The 20,594-nt window shown below is 47.2% G+C and overlaps 1 long non-coding RNA gene across 1 annotated transcript in view; it reads left to right on the top strand.

The window, feature by feature from the left end:
• The window catches only part of LOC140394860 (uncharacterized), a 64,893-nt gene extending 53,507 nt beyond the window's left edge, over positions 1–11,386 (top strand). Inside the window, exon 3 of the long non-coding RNA XR_011936047.1 lies at positions 11,199–11,386. This is a non-coding gene — a long non-coding RNA (uncharacterized lncRNA). The remainder of the gene's footprint in view (positions 1–11,198) is intronic.
• Positions 11,387–20,594: the final 9,208 nt, after the last annotated feature.

Genomic DNA, 20,594 nt, shown 5'->3' with positions numbered 1-20,594 from the left:
GGTAGGGGGGTGAATGTTCTGCTGACGAGGGAGGGACTTGGGCTGAGGGACAGAGAGGAGGTTGGGGCGGGGGCTGCCTGGGGATGGACCGGTGGAGGCGCGGAGCACCGGCTGGAGGCAGGCCTAAAAAAGGGGATAGCTGATCAGCAGAGGCAGGGCAGAGAGCAGGGCAATGAACCTCCCAACTAGGCTAATCACCTGGAATGTTTGAGGGTTAAATGGGCCGGTCAAGAGGGCACGTGTGTGCGCTCATCTTAGGGGATTGAAGGCGGACGTGGTAATGTTGCAGGAGATGCACCTTAGAGTAACGGACCAGGTTAGACTGAGCAAAGGCTGGGTCAGTCAGGTCTTTCACTCGGGACTATATTCAAAGACTAGAGGGGTCGCGATCCTGATCAATAAGCGGGTGGTGTTTGAGGCAGGTAGAATAGTCTCAGACGTGGGAGGTCAGTACATTATGGTCAGTGGGAAACTAGAGGGATTGCAGGTGGTATTAGTAAATGTGTTTGCGCCAAATTGGGATGATGTGGAGTTTATAAAGAGGATACTGGAGAAGATACCGGACCTGGACTCGCACAGGTTGGTCATGGGAGGGGACTTCAACACAGTTATGGACCCTGGCTTGGACTGGTCAAGCTCGAAAACGGGCAGGGTGCCAGCAATGGCAAAGGAACTAAGAGGGTTCATGGAGCTGATGGGGGGGGGGCGGAACCAGCGGCCGCAATGGAGGTTAGATGTGGGACTTTTGGCGAATGAAGGCGTGTGCGAGCGGCTGAGGAAATGTATTCAAAGCTACCTGCAGGTCAATGACATGAGGGAAATTTCAGCAGTGGTGGTGTGGGAAGCACTGAAGGCGGTGGTCAGGGGGAGCTGATCTCGATCCGGGTCCATAGGGAGAAGGTGGACAGGGCAGAGATGGACCGACTGGTAAAGGAGATACTACAGATTGATGGGAGGTATGCGGAGACCCCAGAGGCAGGGCTTTTAAGGGAACGGCGGAGGTTACAGGCGGTGTTCAGCTTGCTGACCACAGGGAGGGCGGTGGAGCAGCTGAGAAAGGCGAGGGGGGCGATCTATGAACATGGAGAGAAGGCCAGCAGAATGCTTGCACAGCAGCTTAGGAAGAGGGAGGCAGCTAGGGAGATAGGGAAAGTAAAAAAACAGAGATGGGAACATGGTTGGTGATTCAGTAGGGGTGAATAAGGCATTTAGGGATTTCTACAGCAGGCTGTACAGGTCGGAACCCTCTACGGGGTCGGAGGTGATAAGGCACTTCTTGGAGGGGCTGAATTTCCCAAAGGTGGATGGGTAGCAGGTAGAAGGGCTGGGGGCCCCAATAGGGCTTGAAGAGATAGTGGAGGGCTTGAAGGCCATGCAGGCGGGTAAGGCCCCGGGTCCGGACAGGTACCCAGTGGAGTTTTATAAAAAGTTCTTGGGGATATTGGGTCCGGTGTTGTTGAGGATGTTCAATGAGGCAGGGGAAAGAGGGGTGCTGCCCCCGACGATGTCACAGGCAACGATTTTGCTGATTCTTAAGCGGGACAAGAACCCAGAGCTGTGTGGGTCCGACAGGCCGATCTCCCTGTTGAATGTAGATACCAAGTTGCTGGCCAAAATCTTGTCCTCCAGGATTGAGGATTGTGTTCCGGATGTTATTGGGGAGGACCAGACTGGGATTGTTAAGGGCAGGCAGTTGGTGGCCAATGTAAGAAGGCTGTTAAATGTGATCATGATGCCCCCGGAAGGTAGGGAGGTGGAGGTAATGATCGCCCATTTCCCCTGGCTCCACACATAGATTCCCTTGCCTATCCTTCAGTGGGCCAAACCTTTCCCTGGCTACCCTCTTGCTTTTTATGTACGTGTAAAAAGCTTTGGGATTTTCCTTAACCCTATTTGCCAATGACTTTTCGCGACCCCTTCTAGCCCTCCTGACTCCTTGCTTAAGTTCCTTCCTACTTTCCTTATATTCCGCACAGGCTTCGTCTGTTCCCAGCCTTTTAGCCCTGACAAATGCCTCCTTTTTCTTTTTGGTGAGGCCTACAATATCTCTCGTTATCCAAGGTTCCCGAAAATTGCCGTATTTATCCTTCTTCCTCACAGGAACATGCAGATCCTGAATTCCATTCAACTGACACTTAAAGCCTCCCACATGTCAGATGTTCATTTACCCTCAAACATCCGCCCCCAATCTAGGTTCTTCAGTTCCCGCCTAATATTGTTATATTTAGCCTTCCCCCAATTTAGCACATTCACCCTAGGACCACTCTTATCCATGTCCACCAGCACTTTAAAACTTACTGAATTGTGCCCACTGTTCCCGAAATGCTCCCCTACTGAAACTTCTACCACCTGGCCGGGCTCATTCCCCAATACCAGGTCCAGTACTGCCCCTTCCCTGGTTGGACTGTCTACATATTGGTTTAAGAAGCCCTCCTGGATGCTCCTTACAAACTCTGCCCCATCAAAGCCCCTGGCACTAAGTGAGTCCCAGTCAATATTGTGGAAGTTGAAGTCTCCCATCACCACAATCCTGTTGTTTTTACTCTTTTCCAAAATCTGTCTACCTATCTGCTCCTCTGTCTCCCGCTGGCTGATGGGAGGCCTGTAGTAAACCCCCAACATTGTGACTGCACCCTTCTTATTCCTGATCTCTACCCATATAGCCTCACTGCCCTCTGAGGTGTCCTCCCGCAGTACAGCTGTGATATCCTCCCTAACCAGTCGCGCAACTCCACCACCCCTTTTATCCCCCTCTATCCCGCCAGAAACATCTAAATCCTGGAACGTTTAGCTGCCAATCCTGCCCTTCCCTCAACCAGGTCCCTGTAATGGCAACAACATCATAGTTCCAAGTACTAATCCAAGCTCTAAGTTCATCTGCCTTACCCGTAATACTTCTTGCACCAATAATGAACCAGGAACTGAAGCTCTCTTAAGTTAACGTAAGCAAGAAGCCATTATTAGATAAAATAACTGTGCTAAAAAATGTTAAATCCCAGGAAAAGATCCTCCGCTTCGCTGGCAGAGCACTCACACCCACGGATTTCCCGACGGTGTGGGGGTGCCCACAATGGAAACCCCATTAGCTGGCTACCAGATCTGAGGATCCCGCTGCCAGCGGGAGCGCCCGGCACCAGAAAACGGCCGCGGCGGGAGGGAGAATCCCGCCTGGGATAACTTACACCCTAGGAATTGAAAGGAGATTTGTGAGGAAATTGCAGATGCTTTCGCCATTTCTTCCAAAGTTTTCTCAAGTCAGGAGTTATTCCCTTAGATTGTAAAATTTACAAATATAATTTCATTAATTAAAATGAGAGAGAGAAACTACTGAATCATAGACCTGTTGGTCTAACATCCATTGGAGGGAAATTCTTGGAATCTACAATTAAGGACAGTAAGGCCGTGCACATTGAGAAGTTTGAACTGATTACAGAGAACCAACTTGGAGCGGCGCAGTGATTAGCACTGCTGCCTACGGCGCTGAGGACCCGGGTTCGATCCCGGCCCCGGGTCACTGTCCGCGTGCGTTTTGCACATTCTCTCCGTGTCTGCGTGGGTTTCACCCCCACAACCCAAAGATGTGCAGGTTCGGTGTATTGGCCATGCTAAATTGCTCTTTAATTGGAATAAAATAATTGGCTACACCAAATGTATATAAAAAAGAGAGAACCAACTTAGATTTGTAAAGGGTAGGTTATTCCTAATGAACCTAATTAAAATCGTTGATGAGATAAATAAACTGGTAAGCGGAGGAGTGTCTCTGGTGATAGTAGTGCGATCTTCCAGAAGGCATTTGATAAGGGAGTCAGAAAAAATAACAGCTCAGGCAATTGAAGGCAAATTATTGACCTGGTTTTTGATTAGGTGGTGGAAGGCAGAAAATATGAATAATGATTGATTACTTAATTTGGAAAAAAGTGGCTAATGGTGCCCCACTAGCATCTTTGCGACTGACAGGCAACAATAGTCTCATGGCACCATTTCTGACACTAGCTTTCAATTCCAGGTTATATTCATTGAATTTAAATTCCAGCCAACTGTCGTGGTGGGATTTGAATCCACGTCCCCAGAATATTAGCTTGGGTCTCTGAATTACAAGTCCAGTGACATTACCATTGTGCCACCATCTCAAACAAAAGAAAAGCTTTGAAAATTGCATTGAAGTATCATAGGCATTGGTTGATCAGAAGAAAACTAAATGCATCTTGCTGTCTGTGCACTCTTCAACTCCAATTTTCATTTGAGAGGCCTCTATAAATTAATGGAAAATGTACCGGAATAATGCCCTCTCAAAATGACTAAGGTCAAAAAGGCACTTCTTCTGAAGAAGACAATAGGATGCAGATGATCTGGAAGCAATAAATGTATTAAGAACATTTGCTTTACATTTACTAGAACTGGCAACGCTCACACATATTTTTTCTTACACAATCCTCAGCTTGTATTGTCTAGATGTCAGAACTCATGCTACTGAGAGCCCTCCTGTCATTAATATTATTGCTTCTCAGAAGATCTGTGATAAATATACCAAAGCATTAATCTAGGCAACATACAACAATTATACGGTGTTTAGAACAATTCTGCTTGTCGTATACAATGTGTGAGGCAATAATCTTCACAGTGAGATAGATAAACAGATAACTGTATCACACCTTCTACTTCCCCACTTATGGATACCATACAATGTATAAACAGATTATGGACAGGTGTAAATGCAATGTGTCTTTTATTTCCAAGGTGTAAAATGCATAGACAGTACATCTGGAAACAAGCTAATGTCTAATGGACAAAGAATTGCAAGTGGTCTGGATCACAGCCTAGTTTCCATCCTCTTTCCTTCCAAACAACTGTTAGCTGTGATATGTGTTGGTGGGAGGGGGGGAGCAGGGCAAGCTAAGGGAGAGGCTCTGGTGAATGAGATGACTCTGGGTTTGATTAAACATAGCTGAAAGACGTGTTACAAGGTCTGAAATTCACACTGTGACCGCCAAGACCAAGGGCTGGAAGTAATGGGCACGTCGGGGCATCTCAGACACTGACTGCAGGGTCGGTGGGAGCCCTGTGCCACCTCTTGTCAGCAAGGCTTGCTAAATTAAGTGCCCCCTCAGACATTTATATGGGCAGCCTTGGGCTTTCCACAGGATCAAGGATCCTGGGAAAGTCCCACTGCTGAGAGCTGCTGGCCAATCAAAGGCCGACAATTTCATTGAACAGCAGCCACTGGAGAGGCGGTGGTTCCTGCTGGTATCTTGATGCCGAGAATCATTGCTAGATCCCAGGCTACATGTACATGATGGTGAGAGTGGGATTGCAACGAAGGGTGTTGCTAGAATATTAGGAAACATCTTTGTATGTTCATATTAAAATCATGTAATTAGCACCATAACAACACTGTAGGTGTGCGACACCATATGGAATGCAGGAGCTCAAGGAGGCTCACTACCTTGGCAACGATATTTAGGGATGGGCAACAATGCTGCTTTTGCCAGCAATGTCCCCATTCCATGAACAAATCTTCTAAAAGTTTAAAACTAATCAGCCTGAGGTTGAAAGACCAGGTAAAATCCCAAAAGTCAAAAACTGATGCCAGTGAATCCCCTTGCTGTTAAAAACGCAACTATCAATCCGGGTGGGCAGAAAAAAATTAATCCGGTGTCAGCTTAAGTTTAAAAAGAACGAAGAAAATAAATGTTTAAAGATAGGATCACTTCGGGGAAAAAATGTTTCATAAACTGGCTTTATTCCAGCTTCAAGTATTTCAGTGTTTGGCTAAAAGAAGCATTCAGGTTCATCATCGTTATGACAAATTGCTGATACGGATTTCCACTGGATTATTGCATTTTATTACTTCAGGATGCGGTAATTACTAGGGGGCATAGGTTTAAGGTGAGAGGGGCAAGGTTTAGAGTAGATGTACGAGGCAAGTTTTTTACGCAGAGGGTAGTGGGTGCCTGGAACTCGCTACCGGAGGAGGTGGTGGAAGCAGGGACGATAGTGACATTTAAGGGGCATCTTGACAAATACATGAATAGGATGGGAATAGAGGGATACGGACCCAGGAAGTGTAGAAGATTGTAGTTTAGTCGGGCAGCATGGTCGGCACGGGCTTGGAGGGCCGAAGGGCCTGTTCCTGTGCTGTACATTTCTTTGTTCTTTGTTCTACACTAATTGCCCTATTCGGCTTTATTATTCACTGTCCCCAAAATAAAGCTGCCTCATTTCTAACCGTCCAGGATGAGATTGTAGCCAGATGCGTAAATTCAAACTACTAACAGCCTTGGATTTTTGGCTCAGATTGCTTAAACAGAATCTTCTGCTTCTTAATCGGTCCCTCAGGATCGATGACTGGCTTCCGTTCCAGTTTGATGAGTTCCGATATGGCTGACAAGTCCAATGTGTGGCCTGCAGACTCTGCCACATGCAGGGTACATGGTACTTGAAGGGTTGCGTAGCTGGGTTGTTTGGAGTATTGTGCATACCTTCTACTTCACATCTGCACATATCTGGGGCGGCACGGTGGTTAGCACTGCTGCCTCACAGCTCCAGGGTCCCGGGTACAATTCCGGCCTCAGGTGACTGCCTGTGTGGAGTTTGCACTTTCTCCCCGTATCTGCGTGGGTTCCATCCGGGTGCTCCGATTTCCTCTCACAGTCCAAAGATTTGCAGGTTGGGTGGATTGGCCGTGCCAAATTGAAATGAAATGAAAATCACTTATTGTCACAAGTAGGCTTCAATGAAGTTACTGTGAAAAGCCCCTAGTCGCCACATTCCGGCACCTGTTCAGGGAGGCTGTTACGGGAATTGAACCATGCTGCTGGCCTGCCTTGGTCTGCTTTCAAAGCCAGCGATTTAGCCCTGTGCTAAACAGCCCCCCCTTAGTGTCCAAAAGATCAGGTGGGTTACGGAGATAGGGTGGAAGGTGCTCTTTCCAAGGGCCAGTGCAGATTTGATCGGCTGAATGGCCTCCTTCTGCACTGTAAATTCTATGATTCTATGATGATTCTATGTATCGAAGTCTCTGGATGCGTTCGGTGCCTCCCCGAGTGAGCCTTCTCCATTCTGCTCGGTTACAAGCCAGAGTCTCCCTAGAATTGCCAGGAATGTTTGACTTCTTCAGGAATACTTTCAGAACATCCCTCAAGTGTTTACGCTGTCCCCCTGAAAGTCTCATGCCCCTAATAAATTTTGAGTGGGAAAAATGGGAACAGGGCAGTGTGTTAAGTTGCATTCCGGGAGGGAGTTCATCCCAATCAAGCAGCCAATTGATAGATTGCACCAACAAACAGATTGTTGCATCAGACACATTGGGCGGGATTCTCCCCTACCCGGCGGGGCGGGGGGTTCCGGCGTAATGGAGTGGCAGGAACCACTCCGGCGTCGAGCCGCCACAAAGGTAGGCCCGCGCCGGAGTGGTTTCCGCTCCGTCGGCTGGCGGGAAAGGCCTTTGGCACCACGCCAGCCGGCGCCAAAAGGTCTTCGCCGGGCGACGCATGCGCGGGAGCATCAGCGGCCGCTCACGGCATCCCCGCACATGCGCAGTGGAGGGTGTCTTTTCCGCCTCTGCCTTAGTGAAGAGCATGGCGAAGGCGGAAGAAAAAGAGTGCCCCCCCAAGGCACAGGCCCTCCCGCGGATCGGTGGGTCCCGATCGCGGGCCAGGCCACCATGGGGGCGTTCCCCGGAGCCAGATCGCCCCTCCCCCCCCCCCCCACAGGACTAGGGAGCCTGCCCGCGCCACCTTGTCCCGCCGTTCAAAAGGAGGTTTAATCCACGCCGGCGGGCGAGGGTTGACAGCGGCGGGACTTCGGCCCATCGCAGGCCGGAGAATCGCCGGGGGTGGGCCCGCCGATCGGCGCGATTCCCGCCGACCGGCGCGGCGCGATTCCCGCCCCCGCCGAATCTCTGATGACGGAGAATTCGGGACACGGCAGGGGCGGGATTCATGCCAGCCCCCGGCGATTCTCCGACCCGGTGGGGGGTCGGAGAATCGCGCCCATTATACTTCACTCTTCCCCATACCTGCTCAGCTGTAACTGGTAACCATGCACTAAAACTCATTTCATTTCAGCAATTTTCACAAGCTCAGCAGCAGCACTTTGCACAGATCCTCATGTTTGAAACAGGCCGTCCTTATTAATCAAAGTCACTGTTATTGCTGTTTAGATATCGCAGGTTAGGAGTCAAGCTGTCACAAGCATCAGAACACAAGCCAAAATTGTCAACAATTAAATACAGCTACACTACTCACAGTGCTGAATATTTGCTAAATAAATGGCACTGTCACACTCAGGTATAATGGACTTAGAATATAGGTTTGCATTGGAGTTCATTACACAGTAGTTTACTGATCTCAGGTCAAAGGGCAGGGCATATCCACAGGGTGAGAGAGAAAAACTAAGGCTGGCCATTTAAGACTTTAGGCTACTCTCACCAAACAACTTGTTACAGTGTGCATTCAGGTAGTACCACGCTGTCAAAGATCTTTCGCATGAAACATTAAACCGAGCCTCCATCTGTCTGCTCAGGTGCACATAGAAGATCCCGTGGCTTGTGGGCATTTACTTTGCACAAATTGTCTGCTGTGTTTTCTACATTTCAATTGTGACCACCCTTCAAAGCACCTCATTGGCTGCAAAGCACTTGGAGCCAACAGGTGGTCATGAAAAGTGCTATATAAATGCAAGTCTTTATTTGTACACTCTGCGTCTCTCTTGGTCAGAAATATTGGGCAGAATGTTACCAGAATTTGGCAAAGTGTCAGGCTCAGATAGAAAACTGGTAACTATCCAGTTGTACAAACCAGTTTTCTCACGGAATCTTGTCTCCTCGCCAAAAACAAGTGCCACACTGGGAGGCTTCTTATAGCCACACTGCAGCCGAGTGGCCCCCAGGACACATTCATGGAGGTCTCAGGGCTCTTCAGCATCCCCCCCCCCCCCCCCCCCGCCTCCCGCAAATGGCATTCATCACCGAAACCCTCACACACACACACACACAATTTCCGCACCTCCCCTGCATCCCACTCTCCCCCCCACATGGGGTTCCTACTTTGGTCCGCACAGCAGTGCCACTGGCACAGGTTGGCACGGCCATTCAGAATGGCCAGAATCTTGAGCCCGCACTCGCTGCCCGCGGGATCAGCAGCAAGGGCTGAAAACCTTACGAAAGTCGGGAAACCTCTGTTGGGGCAGTGTTAGGGTACTGCCTGGACAAGTCCCTCTACCTGCCCGGGGGCTATATCCACCCCTGAGCCACTGGAACGATCCCCTCGACTGCCTCACGCCTGACCAAACCTCTTGCAAACGTCGGCAATTTTATGAATATTTATTGAAGGGGGATCATTTGGTAGCGGGGGCTGCAAATAAAATGTAGAATTATGAAAATGTATTAAAATGAGGTTCACGTCCTTTGTAATCGTGAATCTTGTGACAACGCTGGTGAGGGGGTGGGAAAAATCGGAAACGTAATCTCTCTGGAGATCGTGTTTCCTGATTCTCACAAAGTTTTCTGCCCTTGTTGTCAAGTGCGAGCTTAAGATTCTGGCCATCCTGTTGAACAGAGCAACGATCGAATTTAAGGGCAAGGAGAGCAACAATTTATTGACAAAATGAACACCAAATGTACTGATCTCATAAATTGATCAATAAATACACAGCTTAGTAACTCCAGAAGTGAATGCTTATTTACGATAATTCCTCTGGTTTGATAAATAGTTCCAATTCTGAGTTTATGGCATATTTAAAAGAAAATGAATGGGTAAGGTTTGGTAGTATGCGACATATGACGGAAAAAAGAGCTGTTTTTATAATTTTTCCCCCTAATAATAATCTTTATTGGTGTCATAAGTAGGCTTGCATTAACACTGCAGTGAAGTTACTGTGAAAATCCCCTAGTTGCCACACTCCAGCGCCTGTTTGGGTACACTGATGGAGAATTCAGAATGTCCAATTCCCCTAACAGCACGGGCGGTGTTCTCCCCTACCCGGCAAAGCGGGTGGTCCCGGTGCCGAAGAGTGGCGTGAACCACTCTGGTGTCGGGCCGTCCCAAATGTGCGGAATCCTCCGCACCTTCAGGGACAAGGCCCACCCCGGAGTGGTTTGCGCCGCACCGGCCGGCGGGGAAGGGGCTTGGCGCCACGCCAACCGGCGCCGAAGGGCCTTCGCCGGCTGGCACGAGTTGGCGCATGCGCGGGAGCGCCAGCGTGTGCTGGCGTCATTCCAGTGCATGCGCAGAGGGCTTCGTCTCCGCACAGGCCATGGCGGACCGCTACAGCCGCCGGTGTGGAAGAAGAGAGTGCCCCCACGGCACAGGGCCGCCCGCGGATCGGTGGGCCCCGATCGCGGCCAGGCCACCGTGGGGGCATCTCCTGGAGCCAGATCCCCCCGTGCCCCCCCGAGGGCTCCGGAGGCCGCTCGCGCCGCCAGGTCCCGCCGATAAGGACCTAGTCTAATTTACACCGGCGGGACCGGCAAAAAAAGGGCGGCCACTCGGCCCATCGCGGGCCGGAGGATCGCCGGGGGGGGGGGGGCGCTGCTAGCGGCCGCTGACTGTCGCGGCGCGATTCCCGCCCCCACCAAATCCCCGGCGCCGGAGAATTCGGCAGCCGGTGGGGGCGGGATTCACGCCGCCCCCCGGCGATCGGGGGTCGGAGAATCCCACCCCAGATCTTTCGGGACTTGTGGGAGAAAACTGGAGCACCCGAAGGAAACCTAAGCAGATACAGGGAGAACGTGCAGACTCCGCACAGACGGTGACCCAAGCTGGGAATCCAACCTGGGACTCTGGCGCTGTGAAGCAACAGTGCTAACCACTGGGCTACCGTGCCTTATCTTCTGAATTTGACACTGAGTTCAGCAACTTTAGATCCGAACATCTGTCCCATCTTGTTCTATGTGTACTTTTTCTTTTTTTTTTTTTGCTGAGTTGGTCTTGTCTGTTTTTTTAAATCACTTTATGCTGCATTCAGGTGGTTTATATGTAATTGTTTGCACAACATTTGGACACAACCTTTGTTTCTTTATTATATCCATTACCACACTTTTTGGCTGTTGCATCATGAGATTAATTATTCTCCCGTGCAAACCAACCAATCATAGACTGAGTCCTTCGCTTTTTTTTATTGCCCCCTTCCACTGGCTTAAAAATCCACTTCAATCTTTCCTCAAGTTTGATGAAAGTTTATTCTGTTTGTCCCCACAGATGCTGTCCGACATGGCTGCCTTTTTTCAGCATTCTTTTGTTCTTAATATCCATCTGTGTCAGCTGTACGAAAAGAAAGAAGAAGCCCATTCATGGATTAGAGAGGTTGAGAATTCTATCATACCATTTTTTCAACGAGACAGGAGCATTTTAAAATAAAGTAAGATGGCTAAAACTAAAATAAAACAATAAACAAAATGTTACAAATCAAGCATGAGATGAAAGAACTCCTTCACGCCTCTTGCACAAGCCTGATTTTCAACACTGCACCATGTCTTTAGCTGCCCTAATCTCTGGAGTACCCGCCCTAAACCTTTTCATCTCTCTACCTTTCACCACTCTAGGTCACTCCTTTATACCTACCTCTTTGACTAAGCTTTTCGTCACGTGTTTAATTTTAGCAAAGTAGCCTGGTGTCAAGCTTTGTCTGGGAACATTCCCGCAAAGCACCTTAAGATGTCTTTACTATGTTGCAGGGGCTATACAAATGCAAGTTGTTGCTGTCACCTTTCAGAAGCTTGTCCTAAAATGAACAGAAACTGAAAAGATCAATTCCTTTTGAAGCGCGAGGTGGAAATTAATGCAAGAACGCAGCGGGAGATATTCAGTTCAGGGAATGAAAGTAAGCTGATGCGGGGGCTGTTAATAAATTCGCCAATGCTTAATGGTGCCTTCAAAATTCCGAACAAAAATCTAACTGCTTATTTTGACAAGTTTGTTCATTTGGAGGAATGCGTGCCCCATTGCCGCCAAAAGCAAAATATCGTGTGCTGCAAAGAAAGGGACAATTTACAAAAGTACATGTTTTACACATCGGTGGCCCAGTATCAGTTAGTCTTGGGTCAATAAACATCTGCTGACTGACAAGGCTAACGTGTACGGTTGCCAAATTCATGGAAACCAATCCAGTTTATAACATGCATGTTAGGTGTGAAAGTGCTAGGATTTATTTAAATTTGCAAATGAAGTTTTAAAAAATTAACCGTTGAGGACACTTTTTTGCAGTGAAGTTGCATCAATTGATAGAATATGGCATTAAACCAACACAATATATAACGTATATATGGCACATACCATAAAAACTGCACAATTATTATGATAAAATGTCACAAATAGGACAACTACAGCCTATAAACTGAAACATGTTTTTAACACTGCATTTGGATTTGGAGCATTGTGCCCAGTTTTGGACCCCCATAATCTACCAAGGATATCTTATTTTTGGGGCTGGTTCAATCAAAGGTGACAATATTTAAACCAGATCTTACAGGGCAGAATCATGAAGGACTGACGGTGCACCTTGAGACATTTCTCTCTTGACAATAAGTTTTTCTTCAGAAAGCCCTTAAGTATGTGAAAGAGTTTGATCAGCTATAAAGAGCTAACATTTTCTGTTGCATGAGGGTCGTCGGAAAGAAGGGACATAAAATTAAGATGAAGAAAAAACTTAAGTGAAATGGAAAATGGTGGTCGACCCACGGAGCAAATTGGTTGGCGAGAAGGTAGAACAGGGAACCTGAAAGGATTTCAAGTCTTTTTTTTTGTAAATGACAGAGATATCCTTCAGGAAAGAAAGGGAATAAGTAAACAGTCTTTTCTGGCGTGAACTCTGTTAATCCACTTGGCAGTATGGAACGTGGGTATAGCTGAAAGAGAAATGCTGTTGAAGCTGTTCAGTTCGCACTCATCAGGACAGGATCGCAAGAATGCCAAATCTCAAAGGGACCAACAATGTATACTACATGAGAAGAGGGTGCTAATTGGATGCTGAAGTGGGAAATGGTTCAGAAGGGCACTTGGCACAGAAGATGGCTGCCTGACACACAAGATGAAGACACAGAGAATAAAGCAGACATAACTGATGCCTAGAGCCCAGTGGGGTGCCAGTGGGACAGATAGGAACAGATCCAGGACAAAGGGAGCCAGGCAGGAAGATTAAGAAATACACCACTTGAATAAAGCTGACTTCAGCCAAGGTATACACAATGATATGCTAATACGAATGTCTTGGGCCATTTCCTAAAACAAAGGGACAACCGATACTGCTTTCCTGCTGCTACCTGTAACCTGTAAAACCTCTTTAACTACAACCATATGTAAATGGCAAAACACTTACAAATAGCGATGTACAATCTATAAAATGTTTAAAGATAACAAGGTGATAATTGTTTTGTATCTGGGCTCATTGTGAACCCGAAGTGGCTGTTTAAAGATAACATGGTGATAATTGTTTTGTATCTGGGCTCATTGTGAACCCAAAGTATAAAATGAATGACTGCCATTCAAACCATGAGAAAGGTTGGCTACTGTACCGCAGGGTACGTACGCTTTCTCCCGAAGCTTCGTGTAACAATAAACTGCACTGATTTGAACAGAGCAAGTCTGACTCCTGAAGTGGTTGATTTTTCCCACAACAGATGACAAGTGGACTCTGATTGGTAAGGAACAGTTAACTGCCAAGCCTTTGTTTAAATTCAGATCAGGCAAGTTAACTCTGATTGTTCAAGGCAGAGGAATAAACCAGGGAATGGCTGTCCAACAAGCTTTTGTTTAGTTGAAAAAGATGAAAAGATACTCCTTTTACCTGCAAAGGACAGTGCCTTTTGTTTAAATATATGTACTTTCCAATATATGTATGTAATCCACACTCGGAGCCAAACTGATAATTCTAAATTGTTGTTAGTGTAATTTTTAGCACAATCGGGATTGTTGAGTAAGTGTTGTCCATTCGCGGCATCACACCTAATATTGGATACTATGAGTTTCCCAGCACAGGATTGGTTGAATACGATCAGTACTTTGCCTGGAGGGACATGATGTTTAATATGATTCACCAGTCGAGTCATATGGCCTACATACCTGACATCACACTGGCACCAGTGGGCGTTGTAATTGTTCTCTCGTACATTCTCCATGACAATGCCTCCACCAGTCAGAGTCCACTTGCCAACATATGAGCACTTTCTTCTCACATAGTATAAATTGTTGGTCCCTTTGAGATTTGACAGTCATTCGATTCTGCCCTGATGCGTTCAAGATGAAAAGCCTCAACAGCACTACTCCAGCAATACTCAAAAACCTGTTAATGTGGTCAGAATTGTTAGGTGATATACATGAAATCATCAGTATTGTTATTGGAGTAGATTTTCAGCCTCACACCCTGAGCAGAGCACCTCGCCTTTTATAGAGCAGCATTTTAGCTGATTTTCATTCCATTGTTTAAAACGTTGTCTATGCCCAGAACAGCATAACACTGCAATAATGTTACTGTGAAAAGCCCTGGTCGCCACACTCCACACAGCACAAACTGATTCATCTACATATTTAAAAATAGGTGAACTATTATCATCTTCAATATGGGAGGTCATTGAAGATCGATCATGGCCGGACATATACTTCCTTTCTGAAGCTTACCAGAGGTAACTTAACACAGCTGAATTAGTCCTCTCCTACCTGAATATATTTATTATATTACCTTATTATATTTAACATTTTGCTAACTTGAATACTAAATGGAGTTTGTGGTAACACTAAAAATCCCAATTCAAGTTGTAGCTGTCTCTTGGCTGTTGTTAAAAATGCTTTTTGTGATTTTCATTCTTACTTCCGTGAGCTAGAATTGTTCAGAGAGGTAACAGCGGAAAATCGGTAAGAAGCTAAAGAAGCGAATTTGTGAGACATTGCTCTCAGAGTAGAGCAAGTAGAAGTGTAGATAGGAGTAGTGTCACGGAGGGAAGACTATTTTGTTCAAATTTGTCTGATTTATTTTATATCACTGCGAAATCAAGAGTGCCATGTTATGGGTAGATTGACCTCTGGGCTCCCTTGTGGTCCACACTCTAATTGAGAATAGCACCCTACATAAAATAAGCAGGATCAGATCAACAGCCTGCTATATAGCCTAATTGACCTTCCTTTCCATTGCAAGTTGAAAGTTCCAGCAATGGCTATTTATTTATGGTAGCACAGTGGTCAGGACTGTTGCTTCACAGCACCAGGGACCCGGGTGCGATTCCCGGCTTGGGTCACTATCTGTGCGGAGTCTGCACGTTCTCCCCGTGTCTGCGTGGTTTCCTCCGGGTGCTCCGGTTTCCTCCCACAAATCCCAAAAGACGTGCTTGTTAGGTGAATTGGACATTCTGAATTCTCCCTCAGTGTACCTGAACAGGCGCCATAGTGTGGTGACTAGGGGCTTTTCACAGTGACTTTATTGCCGTGTTAATGTAAGCCTACTTGTGACACGAATAAAGATTATTATTATTATTCAATGCGGATAACTCCAAGCCCCCTAACCCCGCATTCATGATTATGTTCTTCAGACATCCAGCAGTGTTAACAGCCTGTCTGAACCTCATGTACAAACAGCTAATTCAAAATACAATTAAACGGTAGCTTACTGTGTTGAGCTTAGTTATCCCTTATTATCTGATCCAGAACCACACATTGTGTGCAATGGTTTGATGGTTGGCAAAAGGCTGTGTAACTGCATAAAAGTCAATACCAGCATTGCCACTTCTCAAATTCTAACCGAGACTGCAATAAAGCAGAGACAGTGGCCAACATAAACCAGCATAAGAAAAGAAGGGAAATCTAGTTGTTTTACAACATTCAACACTGTGCAAAACACAGATAATAATCAGTTATCAGTGGTCTAATAGATTAAAATAACAAACGTCAAACTACAAACAGGTGCCCAGCATGTTATCGAAATTGTGTTTAGTATTACAGTTTGAAAAAGGAGAAAAACTATCCCTTTATGAAAAATGTAAATTGTCCATGTTAATTCTATGGTTGGGAAAACATGGGCAAGTACTGTATTAGATTTCCAAACAATTTCTGGAAATTGTTCCTTTCAGAAAGTGGATTGTGTAAAGCACTAATCCCACTTTTTAACTCACCAAATAAAAATATCTGAGGTAAAGTGGGGGGGAAATCACCTGTGCATTATTTCAATAAAACTGTTTGCACAATGTGTATTCATGGGTCCGTTGCCATGACCGGTACACAGGAAGTGACGTGTGGGTAGCAGGGGAGTTCAGACCATTGTGGCTACAGGCATGGCGTATAAAAGCTGATGAAGGTTTTATAGTTTACTGTTTAAGTTACAGTTGTTTGTCATCATTCCTACACAACCCAACTACTTTATTTTTTTTTTCACGAAACAGCCTCGCTAGCATTGTAAAGTAGAGTAACATCACCATAGTCCCCGATCCATAGGCTGCTTTCCCCTTTGAGGGGGTGAACTGACTGGTGGTGATTTAAGTTGAAATGATCTTGGATCTGCAGAGAAAATAGACAACCTTGCCAGAGAAAATCTTCTCGATCCTAGAAGGAAGAAGCACCACAATGAAAGCTTGAACTCCAGAAAGACATTAACTGGAAACCATCCTTTATCCTTTTACTTTGTCATTAATTTCATCCCACAGCATCACCCTTTCTCCTCTATGTTGTCTGTGCATATGTGCGTGTGTGCGCATGTGTGTGCGTGCGTGTGTGCGTGTATGTGTGTATGTGCGCGCGTGTGTATATATATGTGTGTGTGCATGCACGCACGTGTGTGTATGTATATGTGTGCGTGCGTGTGTGTGCGTGCGTGTGTGTGTGCATGTGTGTGTATGTATATGTGTGCGCGCGTGTGTGTGTGTGTGTGCGTGCACGCGTGTGTGTATGTATATGTGTGCACACACATGTGTGTGTGCGCGTGCATGTGTGTATGTATATGTGTGCGTGTGCGCGTGTGTGTGTGGAGAGAGAGTGCTGGTACTTCGAAAGAGGGGTTTGGGAAAGCGGTAGTTCTTCACATTTTTGTCAGTTTAATTATATTACTATTAAATAATAAAAGGTTATTTGTATTCACGTTTTACAAACCTGCCAACCACCCGAGACTACAGTTTATTGGGCTCAGCCAAGATCTTCAGGTATTTTAAGATAACGGGCTCGATCGAAAGGCCTCACTGCGTCCAACTCAGTGACGCGATGAGTCCATTAAATCTCGCAAGAAGCCTCTCGCGCGAGTTGCTACGCTCGGAACGCCTCGTGAGGTCTAACAAGATCTTGGGAGACGTCGTGATCTGGATCTCGCCCTAGCTTGGCGAGAACCAGATTAATATATTTAGGCTCATTTAAATATGTCTGCACCCAATTCTCCCGAGACTCAGGAACTAACACCTGCACCTGGGAGACCTCAACATGGCGCCGTTTAGTATTTGTCCACACAAACGTGGACCAGGCGTAACAGCACTTGAGTGGGGGGAGATCTCCCAGGCCATCAGAGGCCCCCAGGTGGTTGGGCTCTTGGCAGGTTAGTACCCTGGCACTCCCACTGGCACCCAGACACCTGACATTGCCCAGAGGCCTGGTGGCACTGCCAGGGTGCCAGGCTAGCAGTGCCAGGTTGCCTGAGTGCCAGGTTGCCCAAACTAGGGATCGGGCCCAGGTGTGCCCTGCCCTTAAAAGGACCCCTTAAGAGGTGGGGGGGGGGGGTTTCCAGAGGCCGCGGCGAGTTGTCTGAGGGGGGTCGAGAGATTGAGGCAGCAATTTAAAATGGCGTCCCAATCACTTCAGTGCAAGAAGTGAGCTGAGCGCAGCGTCGACAGGGCATTCCTTGCCGAGGCCAAAAAGACCGACAGAGTTCCGTTTGATAGCGGGATTGTTCTCAGTGCTGCAGGTGCCGAGAAAGACCCCGCTATGCATGCCCAAAATGGGACTTTGTTTTTTTAACGCTAGTTAAATCGCGCCCAACATCTAATTTCACTTGTGTTGTGACTCTAGGTCAAGTGCGCAGGCCCGGAGCCCACCTCCTCCTGACGTCAGCGCGCTGACCCAGGAGCAGATTAATTTTATAAATCGATGGAGTTTTCTCTCCAGAAGCGGTACACTGACGGTACGTGTCCTTGGTGCGATAGAGATTCCTCCTTTTTGTAGCTGCCAGCAGTGCTGGTGTGAGCTCCAGCACCTCTGGTGAGTAACCCATTAGGAAGAAGCCAAAATCAGGAACAAAGCAGTATAAAGAGGATTTCTTGAGATATGGGTTTATTAATTGTGCCAATGCAAATCAGGACGCAAAGCTCATGTGTGTTACATGCAGGGAAGTACTGGCAAATGAAATATTAAAACCATCAAAACTTCAAAGGCAAGTTCAAGGACAATCCCCTTGATTTTTATCAACGGATGTAGTGAGAACGTAAATCATCAGCTGAAGTCGTAAGCAAAAATGTATCATTAAATAACAAAGCAAGTGAGGTCATGAGGAGCAAGGAGGCTCACCTGTCACGTTAAAGGTGAGCGAAAATGGTGGCTCACGAAGTTCAGCCGGCGTGAGTCGCAAAGGTCGGCCGGCATTTCACATCACTGAAATGTCTCAGTTCCACACAAAACAATGAGACAAATGGTTACTTATCCAAACTTGGTGAGGATATTGGGAGAACTTTAATTTTCTTCAACTAGTGCCCCACAAAGTTATGATATGCAAAATAGAATGTTGACACATTTTTGATAATGTTGCAATTATTGAACCTGACTAAACAGTCACAGAACTAAAAACATAAGGCACCTTTGGATGGTGGCCTGGGCATGATGGAACGCCATCTAACATGACATGACTATCAGTCAAATTAAATCATGCCCCTTTTGTCAGCTGTATTCTTTCCTTCTTGAGTGAGCGGCGCTGAGCTTTTATCGAGGGTGCCAGGGATTAAAATTTTAAGTCAACGACGTTTGTGAGATCTTGGCACTTCAGAATAGAAGGCAATTATCCCCACTGACCTGACCAACTTTTATCCCTCAACAAGACAACTAAAAGAGCTTATTTGATCATCACACACTGCTGTGTGTGGGAGTTTGTTCTGCAATAAATGGCTGATGCGTTTTCTACATCACCAACAATGACTACACATCAAAAAATCAAATTCCCGATGGCAGTAAAGTGGCTTGAGATGTCCTGCAGTTGTGAAAAATATTAAGAAGAGAGGTCACAAAAAATGTGACGATGCGAGTAGAAGGCAAGGAATTTCTCTGCAATCTGGCAAATGGCGCAGTAGTCAACCAGGACACATTCTAACCATGCACCACGGACTAGGTAAGGAGAGGATTCCAGAATGGACGGCAAACAGTCAGAGTGTTTGCATTAAAAAATGTTCATATAATATTTGCCCTCGAGAAGACCAAACCATTTATTAGTACAAACTATTTCCCAGCTATTTTTAAAAATTGTACTTACCGTTCCTGTTCCGGAAAGTTATAGATAGCTCTCCCATTTCCTGATGGTGATTCAGTGAACATTCTCTTGCCAACCTCTTGACCTTTAAATCCAAGTGCTTACTGAACTGATAACTGAAATGGTCCCGGTAACTACATCATTTGATTAATTATTCTACCTCCCCAGTGAGCACATTAATAAATAATCCAAAACTTTATTTTCAGACACACACTCCAGCCTCCCCTGTGGCGGAAAACCCACCTCTTCTTCACTAGCTTGGCAGCAGATCGGGGAGCAGCTTCCACGTGAGGAGCTATCTCAATGTCTGGTGGAGGCTAGGGAAGGTCAGCCTTCTGCCTTCCATTCTCTCCCCTTCTCTTAGCCTTCCCACTTCTGTATCCCATGCCTTCCCGTTCTGCCTGCCATGATTCCCCTCGTTTCTCCTTCTCCTTCTCCTAACCCCTTTCCACCCACCACACTCTATCCAATTATCCACTCATCTCTCTCCTCTGCTTGATCTGAATACTGTGTTTTGTCAAAACAGAATGCAACACTAGCCTGACTGGAATTCTGAAATTATTGTGAAATATATAAACATTTGAAAGATATAGGGCGGGATTCTCTAAAAATGGGGCTATGTCCCCACGCTGGTGGGAATACCGACGTCAACGACTCCGGGGTCAATGGCCCGTGAGGAATTATCACCTTTCTAGGGGGCTAGGTTGCCGCCGGAGTCGTCCCCGCAGCTCCACCCGGCGGGGAACGGCCTGCGCGAGTTCGCGCATGCGCGGGGGATCCCTTCTCCGCGCCAGCCCCCGGGCAATATGGCGGAGCCCTACAGGGGCCCGGCGCGGAGTAAAGAAGGCCCCCACGGAATCAGCCCGCCTGCCGATCATGTGGGCCCAATCGGGGGTGAGGCCACCGTGGGGGCCCCCTTCAGGACGGCCCCCGCACACTTACCTGCCAGGTCACGCCGTGTGAGGTGAGTAATCCACGCCGGAGGGACTGAGCCAAACTTGTCGGCTACTCGGCCCATCGGAACCCGGCGAATCACCGGGGGGGGTAGGGGGCCGCTGTCAACGGCCCCCGACCGGCGTGGCGGCGATCCCGAGGGCGCCAGAAAAACGCCACAGGAGAATGGGGAGGCCCGCGTCAGGGCGCGATTCTCGCACCCTCCCGGGGATTCTCCGACCCGGCGC

This window comes from Scyliorhinus torazame, chromosome 18, assembly GCF_047496885.1.
Source record: "Scyliorhinus torazame isolate Kashiwa2021f chromosome 18, sScyTor2.1, whole genome shotgun sequence".
Lineage (NCBI taxonomy): Eukaryota > Metazoa > Chordata > Chondrichthyes > Carcharhiniformes > Scyliorhinidae > Scyliorhinus > Scyliorhinus torazame.
The sequence above is the reverse complement of the archived record's forward strand: the minus strand, read 5'-3'. Positions and strand labels throughout refer to the sequence as shown.